We start from the raw sequence: 12,401 nt of genomic DNA, 5'->3' as shown, positions 1-12,401 counted from the left end.
CACCAAACTCTCGCCACTGTTACCATTAAGGCCACCAAACTCTCGCCACTGTTACCATTAAGGCCACCAAACTCTCGTGACTGTTAGCATTAAGGCCACCAAACTCTCGTGACTGTTACCATTAAGGCCACCAAACTCTCGCCACTGTTACCATTAAGGCCACCAAACTCTCGTGACTGTTAGCATTAAGGCCACCAAACTCTCGCCACTGTTACCATTAAGGCCACCAAACTCTCGTGACTGTTAGCATTAAGGCCACCAAACTCTCGTGACTGTTACCATTAAGGCCACCAAACTCTCGCCACTGTTAGCATTAAGGCCACCAAACTCTCGCCACTGTTAGCATTAAGGCCACCAAACTCTCGCCACTGTTACCATTAAGGCCACCAAACTCTCGCCACTGTTACCATTAAGGCCACCAAACTCTCGTGACTGTTAGCATTATGGCCACCAAACTCTCGTGACTGTTACCATTAAGGCCACCAAACTCTCGCCACTGTTACCATTAAGGCCACCAAACTCTCGTGACTGTTAGCATTAAGGCCACCAAACTCTCGCCACTGTTAGCATTAAGGCCACCAAACTCTCGTGACTGTTAGCATTAAGGCCACCAAACTCTCGTGACTGTTACCATTAAGGCCACCAAACTCTCGTGACTGTTAGCATTATGGCCACCAAACTCTCGTGACTGTTACCATTAAGGCCACCAAACTCTCGCCACTGTTAGCATTAAGGCCACCAAACTCTCGTGACTGTTAGCATTATGGCCACCAAACTCTCGTGACTGTTACCATTAAGGCCACCAAACTCTCGCCACTGTTAGCATTAAGGCCACCAAACTCTCGTGACTGTTAGCATTAAGGCCACCAAACTCTCGCCACTGTTAGCATTAAGGCCACCAAACTCTCGCCACTGTTAGCATTAAGGCCACCAAACTCTCGTGACTGTTACCATTAAGGCCACCAAACTCTCGTGATTGTTAGCATTAAGGCCACCAAACTCTCGTGACTGTTACCATTAAGGCCACCAAACTCTCGCCACTGTTACCATTAAGGCCACCAAACTCTCGTGACTGTTACCATTAAGGCCACCAAACTCTCGTCACTGTTACCATTAAGGCCACCAAACTCTCGTGACTGTTACCATTAAGGCCACCAAACTCTCGTCACTGTTACCATTAAGGCCACCAAACTCTCGCCACTGTTACCATTAAGGCCACCAAACTCTCGCCACTGTTACCATTAAGGCCACCAAACTCTCGCCACTGTTACCATTAAGGCCACCAAACTCTCGTGACTGTTAGCATTAAGGCCACCAAACTCTCGTCACTGTTACCATTAAGGCCACCAAACTCTCGCCACTGTTACCATTAAGGCCACCAAACTCTCGTGATTGTTAGCATTAAGGCCACCAAACTCTCGTCACTGTTACCATTAAGGCCACCAAACTCTCGTGACTGTTAGCATTAAGGCCACCAAACTCTCGTCACTGTTACCATTAAGGCCACCAAACTCTCGTGACTGTTACCATTAAGGCCACCAAACTCTCGTGACTGTTACCATTAAGGCCACCAAACTCTCGTGACTGTTACCATTAAGGCCACCAAACTCTCGCCACTGTTACCATTAAGGCCACCAAACTCTCGCCACTGTTACCATTAAGGCCACCAAACTCTCGCCACTGTTACCATTAAGGCCACCAAACTCTCGCCACTGTTAACGTTAAGGCCACCAAACTCTCGCCACTGTTACCATTAAGGCCACCAAACTCTCGCCACTGTTACCATTAAGGCCACCAAACTCTCGCCACTGTTAACATTAAGGCCACCAAACTCTCGCCACTGTTAACATTAAGGCCACCAAACTCTCGCCACTGTTAACGTTAAGTTCACCAAACTCTCGCCACTGTTAACGTTAAGGCCACCAAACTCTCGTCACTGTTAACGTTAAGGCCACCAAACTCTCACCACTGTTAACGTTAAGGCCACCAAACTCTCACCACTGTTAACGTTAAGGCCACCAAACTCTCGCCACTGTTAACGTTAAGGCCACCAAACTCTCGCCACTGTTAACGTTAAGGCCACCAAACTCTCGTCACTGTTAACGTTAAGGCCACAAACTCGCCACTGTTAACGTTAAGGCCACCAAACTCGTCACTGTTAACGTTAAGGCCACCAAACTCTCGCCACTGTTAACGTTAAGGCCACCAAACTCTCGTCACTGTTAACGTTAAGGCCACCAAACTCTCGCCACTGTTAACGTTAAGGCCACCAAACTCTCGCCACTGTTAACGTTAAGGCCACCAAACTCTCGTCACTGTTAACGTTAAGGCCACCAAACTCTCGTCACTGTTAACGTTAAGGCCACCAAACTCTCGCCACTGTTAAAGTTAAGGCCGCAAACTCTCGTCACTGTTAACGTTAAGGCCGCAAACTCTCGCCACTGTTAACGTTAAGGCCACCAAAGTCTCGCCACTGTTAACGTTAAGGCCACCAAACTCTCGCCACTGTTAACGTTAAGGCCACCAAACTCTCGTCACTGTTAACGTTAAGGCCACCAAACTCTCGTCACTGTTAACGTTAAGGCCACCAAACTCTCGCCACTGTTACCATTAAGGCCACCAAACTCTCGCCACTGTTAACGTTAAGGCCACCAAACTCTCGCCACTGTTAACGTTAAGGCCACCAAACTCTCGTCACTGTTAGCATTAAGGGAGGTTTCTACCCCCACCTTTTACATGTTAACGGATAGGTCTATTTCTCTTTCATTTTTTCAGTGACGGTCATGGTTTTCGAATATGTTATATTTCAATGCATTTCTAATAAGATCCCGAGGGCAGATTTATTATTTAGGTTATTGATTTTCTTTATCTGAATTTTAAAAAAAAGTAACTAAGAAGAATAAAACAAAATTAACAAAAAAATATATAAAAAAATAATAGACAAAAAAGGCCCTCGACAAGCTGTTGCAAACTTCTTGATCTTTAAAATGCACTTTGTTTCATGAAAATCGGTTCATAAATAGGGACAAAATAGCATTTTTAGTTTGAAAAACTGCTTTTTTTCAGGAGAGCTAAAAAAAGAAAAAGTTTCCAATTTCTTTAATAACTCTATTTCTTTTTGCTATACAACTATGAATTTTGGTATGGAAGTACTTCTGGGCACACCTGATCATATGTAAGTAAATCAATATCATACAGTGTTTCTAATCTAATGAGCCTTTACCGGTACATAAGGCACCTCACCACTGGGGGTTCTCGGAAAAGCAGTTTCATCATCAAGGGGTGTTTTTGTACCAGTGGTGGGCTCCTTCCCTTCACTCAACTGCTAATCCAACCCAATACAACACTAAAACTCTCCTGGAGCATAGTTGTCATCAGTTGCTTCCCTCTTGCGCTTCTTCGGTGTGGAGATTTGTGCTTTATCTGCATAGCTTTGTCACCTATAACATCTCTTATAAGTGACATTCTCTTCTCTAGAGTACTTGTATCTCCTTCAAGGACTTCAACTGAAGTGCTTGGCAGGAGAATATCATCAGAGGTACTCACATTAGCAGAGCTTGATGTAGAGGGCTGATCTTCAAGGTGTTTTCTCTCAACCCACTCCTTATGAGACTTCTGAAGCCTCACCAGACTTTTCTTTCTCCTTCCCATCCTCGAAAATATAGGTAGAGAGCAGAAAAACACAGTAAATGTCCTTCACAAGCTTGTAAACAAACTCCTTATCAGCTTCTGTGGCTTCCCCTTCCTCTTCACAGGTCACAATCCCGTTCTCTCAAAGGGATAGCTTTGAGAAAACGTATGTAAAGGAGGTGAGACTAAAATAAACTATTTTTTTTGCGTAATTTTCGAGAAAAATTACTGTATTCACGATTTTTAAAGGTATTTGACAGATCTGACAGCTGGGCAGCCTTTTAAACTGACAGTTGGGACCTTTAAACTGTCACGCGGCCTTTAAACATTGCTGGGAATTAAAGGCCGGTCATATTAGCCTCCAATAAGCGAATAAAATTTTTTAAATTTTTTTTTTAATTATTCGGGTAGAAACCCCCCTTAAGGCCACCAAACTCTCGCCACTGTTAGCATTAAGGCCACCAAACTCTCGTCACTGTTAGCATTAAGGCCACCAAACTCTCGCCACTGTTAGCATTAAGACCACCAAACTCTCGCCACTGTTACCATTAAGACCACTAAACTCTCGCCACTGTTAGCATTAAAGCCACCAAACTCTCGCCACTGTTACCATTAAGACCACCAAACTCTCGCCACTGTTACCATTAAGACCACTAAACTCTCGCCAATGTTAGCATTATGACCACCAAACTCTCGCCACTGTTACCATTAAGACCACTAAACTCTCGTGACTGTTACCATTAAGACCACTAAACTCTCGCCACTGTTACCATTAAGACCACTAAACTCTCGCCACTGTTAGCATTAAGACCACCAAACTCTCGCCACTGTTACCATTAAGACCACTAAACTCTCGTGACTGTTACCATTAAGACCACTAAACTCTCGCCACTGTTACCATTAAGACCACCAAACTCTCGCCACTGTTAGCATTATGACCACCAAACTCTCGCCACTGTTACCATTAAGACCACTAAACTCTCGCCACTGTTACCATTAAGACCACCAAACTCTCGCCACTGTTACCATTAAGACCACCAAACTCTCGCCACTGTTACCATTAAGACCACCAAACTCTCGCCACTGTTACCATTAAGACCACCAAACTCTCGCCACTGTTACCATTAAGACCACCAAACTCTCGCCACTGTTAGCATTATGACCACCAAACTCTCGCCACTGTTACCATTAAGACCACTAAACTCTCGCCACTGTTACCATTAAGACCACCAAACTCTCGCCACTGTTACCATTAAGACCACCAAACTCTCGCCACTGTTACCATTAAGACCACCAAACTCTCGCCACTGTTACCATTAAGACCACCAAACTCTCGCCACTGTTACCATTAAGACCACCAAACTCTCGCCACTGTTAGCATTATGACCACCAAACTCTCGCCACTGTTACCATTAAGACCACTAAACTCTCGCCACTGTTAGCATTAAGGCCACTAAACTCTCGCCACTGTTAGCATTAAGGCCACCAAACTAGCACCACTGTTAGCATTAATAATACGTAAAATCACCATTTACTTTCAATTAACCTTACAATTATGTTATGTCACAGTTAGCTCTCTTTTCAACACAACTCAACCCCTAGACGTCAGTTAACTGTATTCATAACATTATGTCCGGGATCTACACATAACTTACACTTTGTAACACTTTCAGCCCTGAGTGTTTCTGGTTGTTCACATTCTTGTTGGTGATCGTGCGAGTTGTGCCTTTAAAGTTTTCACTACACGAAGGCCTGGTGTAGAGGCGTTAGACATCTTCGCACGTGCACACGGTAGGAGATAAGTGTTGACGTCACGTCGGATTATTCTCCAGTGATTTTACCTTTCACCCCAAACTCGAGACTCAGATTAACTTATCGGAACCAGCGACGTTCCAAATCAAATCTTTAAGCTTGAAAGTAGCGTTCACAGTCCTCAAACTCTCAAGAGTACTTAATGTTAGTTCTTGTTATATCGCCCGGGGTATCGATTTATCGCTAACATTCAACTGGTTCGTTACCTCTTCAGAAGCATACACTTAGGGATCGCTCCCCTCAACTCGAGGCTTAACTCGCCTCATCCCGAGTCAATTGACTCAACCCGACTCTCCTAAATACCAGTCACTCTTTAACTTCAATCGTTTTGACTCGAGTCAATCTTACTAAACTAACTTCAACTCAAGTTCAACTTAATCCTAACTCAGCTCGAAGTCAACGAAACTTATGTCACGAATTGACTTTGGGTAAGGACTCGGAAGTACTTAAGGTTGATTCCTCGACATCTTATCAAACTCATAAAGCTTCCTTGCAACTTGATTCATCATGGCGCACGTTCTCAACTTGGATGAATCTGTCGGTAACCCGTCGGTCGCTGAGCTGAAAGAGGCCAAAATAACTAAAAATGACTTAAAATATATCGCTCAGAACTTTAATATCTCTTTCCCTTCTGACATTCGAAAAGAGGAATTAAGAACCCTCATTTTAGCTCATCTTGGGGAAGAAAACCCCTGTCTCAGTCCACTTCAAGACCCAAGTTTTCTGCTGGAGATCGAGAAAGTAAAACTGCAATCTCTGAAGATGAAACTAGAATATGAAAAGCTAGAGAAAGAAAGAGAAAGAGAATATGCACAAATGCAATGGATGGAAAGAGAAAAAGAAAGAGAGGAAAGAGAAAAAGAAAGAGAGCATGAATTGCAAATGTTTCAATTAAAATTCACTATTCAGCCTCAGCCTAAGCATAAAGCTAAGATCACTAAATACCTACCTTTACTCCCTCAATTCTCTGACATGAATTTACTAGGAGTGCAAGAAGATGATACAATGGATAGAAGCAGGTGGCGAAAGATAACTCGAGCGGCCGACTCTGCAATACAGTGGGATTAAGGTCGTATGAAGAAGAAGAAGAAAACTCCCTCAATTCTCTGATAAAGATCCAGAGACTTTCTTTGGAGAGCTCGAAAGTTCAGCTGAACACTTCAAGTTCCCTAGAGAAGACTGGACATGGCTGCTTAAACCTAAACTCACTCCAAAAGTCTTAACTATCTTGAACGGTCTCGAAAACAACACCGATTATGACCTCGTTCAGAAAGGAATTTTGGCAGCCTATTCCAAAACAACCGAGGGCTACCGACAAGCCTTCCGCAAGATGTCTAATACTCCTCACCAGACCTGTTTGGAGTTTGCATCTGAAAAGCTTTGGGCTCTTCGCCGTTGGCTCAAGTCAGCCGCTATAACAACTTTCGACGAGCTTGTTAATATTGTAGCACTGGAAGAGTTCAAAAGGAAGTTACCATATTCCATAATACTCCATATCACCAACAAGGAGGAAACAGACTTAATCAAAGCCGCCCAGTTAGCGGGCTTTTTCTCCCTGATTAATCGTCCTGCCTCCTCGGGAGGGAGAAAAGCCGAGGCTGCATCAACTGTAAAGTCAGGCGCAGGTGGTTCAGGGTCGGTTAAGCCAGTAGGTAGTGGTTTCCAAACAGCCCTCTTTTGCTCATTTTGCGAACAACCGGGCCACCTCATAAAGAACTGTCCTAATCCTAAATGCAAAGCAGCTAAAGCCCAAATTTCAAAACCAGTGGCTTCTCTTCAAGTTCCCCTCACAGCCACTCCACCTAACGATCCCTTTAAGCCTTTTAGATCAACAGGGACTGTTCATCTTGACCCCAACAATGTTCATAAGGTCAGAATCGTACGAGACACTGCCTCCGCTCAATCAATCATACTGAAGTCAGCAGTTCCAGATATAGAGCAGTGTTATACAGGTGACAAGGTGTACATGAAAGACTTCCATCAACCCTTTTACATTCCCTTAGCCAGAGTATACCTTGATAGTCCCCTCGTAAAAGGAGAAGTGATAGTGGGAGTAAGTGACGACTCATCCTTGCCAATTTGCGATTCTGAATTCCTGCTAGCCAATGACTTAGCCGGAGGTTCAGTCCTTCCACCTTTGGTGATCAGCAAAACATTGTTGACAAAAAATCCCACAGTGCACCTTGAGAAACAGCAACCTTATCTATTTCGTGCACAATCTAGAAGGGCTGATCAATTACCACCTTCACCCCCTAAAGGCAGGCATTCCTCTGCAGAAGTCAATCATCTATTCACAAATAAAGTACTTACAGAGACAGAGCGGGAAGACTCCACCTTGGCCAAGTTTTACAATAGAGTCACTCCCGAAGACCAAATCACTCACTATCCCTCCTTCTACGAGCAGAATCAGATTCTTATGAGAGTGTTTCGACCTGCTAAAGTTTCAGATGAAGCTACTTGGGCCGAAGCCAATCAAATAGTATTGCCTACTGTTTTAAGAAAACCTGTTCTTGAGATCGCTCAAGAAAGTTTTGCCGGCCACCTGGGGATCAAGAAAACAAGTGAAAAGATCCTGATAGACTTTTATTGGATGGCAAAAATCATGTTAACTCGGTTGCAGGCAAACCTAACCAAACTATTCCCCCCTATCCCCTCCATCCCATTGCTGTTCCCTCGGAACCCTTTCAAAAAATAGTCATTGACATTGTTGGTCCCCTGCCGAAAACAAAAAAGGGTAATCAATATATTGTTATGCCGGACGTGTTACTTGGGTTCCGTGTCGCCGTCAGGAGACTCCGTGGGAGGGAGATATGTAAACACCTTGCACAGCTTCTGTAGTTTAATATTCTTCCTTAGTACAAAGAAACACAAAGGAAGAACAAACAACAGCAGACCTGCTGGTCCTTACGAGGTTGTTTGTGACAAGCTACACTAACTATCTAATCAAAGGTGGAAGATGAAGGACAGCAAAGGCGAAGGCTCCTCCCCACCCCCCCATCCCTCCAGCCAAAGCTGGCAGGAAAGGAAAAAGAACCATGCAGCATGGAAAAACTGCATGGAATTTATGTAGGAAAGAGGAAAGAACTACCATTACTGCTACCACTAACCGGGCGATAAAAGCGGACAAGGACACCAGTATTCGAAAGAACTTAACGTTATTACGACAATGAGTAATATCTTAGTTGCTGGTTGGATTCAAAACACTTGTCTAATCTATTCTTGAAGGCCGTAACTGTTGTACTATCAACGACATCACAAGGTAGAGAGTTCCAAACATTAACAACTCGATTGAAGAAGAAGTGTTTAGCTTCGTGCGACGAGAATCTTTTACCACTTATCTTCAAATTGTGATTTCTTCTTGTTCTATTTGATCGATCAATTGTAAAGTAATCTTCCGCATTAATATCACTGAATCCTTTGAACATTTTAAACACTTCTATTAGATCGCCTCTCATTCTTCGTTTTGATAGGCTGAATAAATTTACTTCTTTAAGCCTTTGTTCATATGACAAATTTCTCAACCTAGGAATCATCTTTGTTACTCTTCGTTGGACCCGTTCCAACTTTTCTATGTCTTTTCTGTAGTAGGGAGACCAAAACTGTACACAGTACTCTAGACGGGGTCGAACCAACGAATTATACAGTTTTAATATTACTTTTTCCGATTTATTATTAAAGACTCGTCCGATGAAGCCAACCAATTTGTTTGCAGTTTTAACTACCTCTGAACAATGCTGACCGGGCTTTAAATCGCTTGATATAGTGATTCCAAGATCCTTTTCTTTACTTACTGCAGAAAGTTGTTGGCCGTTCATTACGTATCGAACGCGATTGTTATTTTTTCGGATGTGCAACACTTTACATTTCTCAACGTTAAATTTCATTTGCCATTGATTGGCCCAACGTGCAAGTCGATCTATGTCTGATTGTAAAGCTTCTTCGTCGAGTATCGCAGTTACTTTGCTAGCAATTTTTGTGTCATCAGCAAATTTTGATACTTTGCAAGTGAGCCCATCATCGATATCATTAACATAAATTAAGAAGATCATGGGGCCAAGCACTGATCCTTGAGGTACGCCGCTTTTGACATCGAGCCAGTTAGATGTAACACCGTTTAGAACTACTCTCTGTTTCCGCTCAGAGAGCCAGTCCGCAAGCCAATTGTGAATGTTACCCGAGATACCGTGCGCCAGTAGTTTGCTGAGCAATCGTTGGTGGGAGACCTTATCAAATGCCTTTTGAAAATCCAGATATATGATATCTAATGATCTGCTTTCATCGTACACCTCAAAAATATAGTGAAAAAAATCAAGTAAGTTAGTCAAACACGAACGTTTACTACGGAAGACATGTTGCGAATTATTTATTATATTATTTTCTTCGAAGAATCTCACCATATTGTCGCGAATGATAGTCTCCATTAACTTACAAACAATAGATTTCAGGCTAATTGGTCGATAGTTTCCTGGATGAGACTTGTCCCCCTTTTTGAAAATTTGTGTGACATTTGCAAGTTTCCAATCCGACGGAACTTTTCCAGCTGTTAAAGATTCACTCTGACTCTTCACTTACCACTAGCTTACTATGACTGGGACTGCGCTCCTCTCGCCGTCTTCTCCTATATATATCCAGAACAGTAGGGGAGAGCCGGTATGATTCGGACACTTTTTAGAGAAATATTTTTAGAAAAAGAAGTTTAACCCTGGATGAGTATCGATATTTTCAGTACCCATATTGTATATCGTGTTGCACCTTTGCAACTGTGACTTTAACGCTTTAAATGACCACTTTAGGTATGTTGTACTTTAATGTTTGTTCTTTCTAAAATTACTTTAGACATTACTTAGTGCTAATAAGTGGTGAAAAAGACAATCAGAATGCTTTATGTACTTTATTACAAAGAATACAAAAAACTTCTACCTTATTTTAACTATCATAAAAAAAAAATAAAAAAAAAATACTTATGTCCATACAAAAAAATAAAGCCTCTGGAGATCGGTGTATTACAGTTGTCTCTCACAGCCTGCACAGTCCCAGTTCTCTGCAAAATCCACGCTGAAAAATAGAACAGGTCAAACTTTAGTAAAATTTTCTCACCCTGTTTTTCTTGTTTCTTTAAAAAAAAAATTTTTGGGTACCTAAATATGCTTTAAACTTCATGAAAATTTTTATGTATACTACCCAATCATTGACAAAGCTACTGTGGAAGTTTCATGGAAATCGAAATAAGATAAGGTACTAAATAAATTATTTTCCTAGAGAGGGTCGAGTTACAGGGTCTTTTTAGGGGGGTTCAGAGATGCACAACATCCATATAACTCATTAGATACCAATGAAATGTACACTTGCATAACACACTCAAGAAAACTGGAAAACATAATAGTTCCTCACCCTAGCAACAGGAGGGGCAGAAGACAGAGTAGTGGGATGCACACACGGACTTCCCACATCCACTGCAGCAGACCCGGGTTCGTCCCTGCTCTCTGGTGGGGCAGAGGAAGCACCGCTGCCTCTTCTCAGTTTTCTTTTGCTGTGTTGCTGGCCTCTCCTCAGGTGGGACATTGAAAGTGTTACGTATGAGGCTACGCAACTGGATTCTGGGGCCCCCTCCTCCGTTTGGATGATCTCACTGCTGTAGAGGGGAGGAGTTCAGCAGAAGGCAGTGGTTGTGGGTCATCCACGTCTTCATCATCATCATCCAGCAACCCACGAGACGTAGATGGAAGAGGAGAGAACACACGGCCACGCTTGGGTCGGTGAGGGGTGGCAGGGGTGGGCTGATCATCAGCAGGTGTAGAGGTGGAAGGCAGAGGTGTAGAGGGCTGGAACAGTGTCCTGCTACGAGTTGTGATGATGGCAGGAGGCAAGAGAGGTGTTGTTGTGGTGGAAACTGTAGTGGTGGGGTAGGCTGCTGTGTTTACACAAGAGGTCAGGCGAGCGAGATAAGGTGGCTGGCTGGGTCAGAGTGGAGAGTGGAGTTGCCAGGTCGTGTATTTCTGCCTCTGCTGCCTCCTCTTGTGTGGTGCAAAGTGTTACCATGTCTGTAGATGAAGGGGAAGCCTCTGGGGTGGCTGCAGGGCTTGATGGAGGTGGGGGAGGGGAGGTACTCCTCGAGGTCCCCTTTTCAGAGGGCCTTGGGGTAGGGTCATCTTCATCTCCCTCCACATCCACGTAAACCTCATCCACCCCCTCGTCAACCTCCCAGTTGTCGGTCCCATCCTCCCCGTACTCACTTCCGTCCGAGTCATCCCACTCCAACAACTCATTTATCTCCTCGTCGGTCAAACTTGGCTTCGACATGATTTCTGTAAAACAAAGCAAAAAGCATGTCTTAGAAAAAAAAATCTTAAAAAAAAAAATAAGGTACATACCTCAATTCTGTAAATGGCATACGTCAGCACAATCACTTACGAACCCCACATAAAAATTTCACTAAGTTATTCCAACAAATGTTATTGTTATGAATTTTATTATCAAAACAATACGCATTTAAATGTACTTACATAACAGTCACAGCTTGTATAATGATGTTGCTGAAATGCAACGCAAGTGGCTCATACACCATGAAGGGAGGGCGAAGTAGCACAGAGACCCTCACAGCTTGACAGCAGGCACCAAACTGAGGCGGCAGGCGAGATGTGGGGTGCCGACGCAGTTTAAATGCCCGCGCGCAGGCGCAAATACGCATTTAAAGGAAGTGGCGCGTTGTAAATATACAACATCGATACTCACACAGGGTTAAGTAATAGTGTAATTTTGTTGATCTCAAAATGTTCCTCCATCCTTTGGCTCTTTAGGCTGCTAATATGACACTCGTAGCTATTTCCAGTTTTCAGATGTAGGTGGTGAAAGACAAGTTTCTAAATCGTCCGAACCATCCCCACCCGTGGTGATGGTTCGGCCTGGGAGGTGGGATGGTACGGACACTCATGATACTCGTAATAATATTAATATAACTT

At 43.4% G+C, this 12,401-nt stretch overlaps 1 long non-coding RNA gene across 1 annotated transcript; it reads right to left on the bottom strand.

Annotated features, from left to right (window-relative positions):
- Nucleotides 1–10,138: 10,138 nt before the first annotated feature.
- LOC126992142 (uncharacterized) lies at nt 10,139–12,185 on the bottom strand. The gene is made up of 3 exons (XR_007746244.1): nt 11,946–12,185; nt 10,834–11,747; nt 10,139–10,497 (listed from the first exon to the last, which is right to left on the bottom strand). It is a non-coding gene; the product is annotated as an uncharacterized LOC126992142 (long non-coding RNA).
- Between the last annotated feature and the right edge of the window lie 216 nt (nt 12,186–12,401).

Source organism: Eriocheir sinensis, unplaced genomic scaffold (genome assembly GCF_024679095.1).
Source record: "Eriocheir sinensis breed Jianghai 21 unplaced genomic scaffold, ASM2467909v1 Scaffold407, whole genome shotgun sequence".
Lineage (NCBI taxonomy): Eukaryota > Metazoa > Arthropoda > Malacostraca > Decapoda > Varunidae > Eriocheir > Eriocheir sinensis.
This window is presented reverse-complemented; position numbering and strand designations above follow the sequence as displayed.